This window comes from Gekko japonicus, unplaced genomic scaffold, assembly GCF_001447785.1.
Source record: "Gekko japonicus isolate JY-2015 unplaced genomic scaffold, Gekko_japonicus_V1.1 scaffold76, whole genome shotgun sequence".
NCBI classification, from domain to species: domain Eukaryota; kingdom Metazoa; phylum Chordata; class Lepidosauria; order Squamata; family Gekkonidae; genus Gekko; species Gekko japonicus.
In genome coordinates this window covers 1,206,638-1,207,356 of record NW_015166420.1, presented here as the reverse complement: position 1 = coordinate 1,207,356, position 719 = coordinate 1,206,638, and the positions used below count along the sequence as shown (strand labels likewise).

The window sequence follows — 719 nt, the reverse complement described above, 5'->3', positions numbered from 1 at the left end:
AGATTGGATTTATACCCTGCCCTTCACTACCCAAAGGAGTCTCAGAGCGGCTTACAAACTCCTTTCCCTTCCCCTCCCCACAACAGACACCCTGTGAGGTAGGTGGGGCTGAGAGAGCGCTGACAGAAACTGCTCTTTTTCAAGGACTGCTCTTATCAGAACTACGGCTTGCCCAAGGTCATCCAGCAGGTGCAAGTGGAGGAGTGGGGAATCAAACCTGGTTCTCCCAGATTAGAGTCTGCGCACTTAACCACTACACTAAACATTAGAGCGTAAGAGAAGCCATGTTGGATCAGGCCAGTGGCCCATTTAGTCCAACACTCTGTGTCACATAGTGGCCAAAACCCAGGTGCCATCAGGTGCTCCGCCATAACAAAGCATCTATAACAAAGCTCTTTCTCAGTAGGAAAGAGCCAGAGTCCAGGAGCACCTTAAAGACTGACAAAATATGTGGCGGGGTAGGAGCTTTCGTGAGTCACTGCTCACGCCTTCAGATAGTTCTTCCTCGCTTCAACATGTTCCCCAGATCTTTCAAAAATGTCTCCTTCAACCATGAGGACTGGAAATATGTATTTTTTAATTAAAGGGAAGGTATATGCAGAGAGAACACATTCTCACATGATAGAACGCAGCTCCTGTAAGGCAGAGATGTTCCGCCAGGCTTTTTGGTTGAGGGCAGCAGTGATTACCTCACTGGCTGGCACCCTTCCTTTCCCCCC

The 719-nt window shown here is 49.0% G+C and overlaps 1 protein-coding gene across 1 annotated transcript in view; it reads right to left on the bottom strand.

Moving 5' to 3' along the window:
* The window catches only part of AGRN (agrin), a 377,914-nt gene that overhangs the window by 66,912 nt on the left and 310,283 nt on the right, over nt 1-719 (bottom strand). The gene's annotated exons all lie outside the window — the stretch shown is intronic.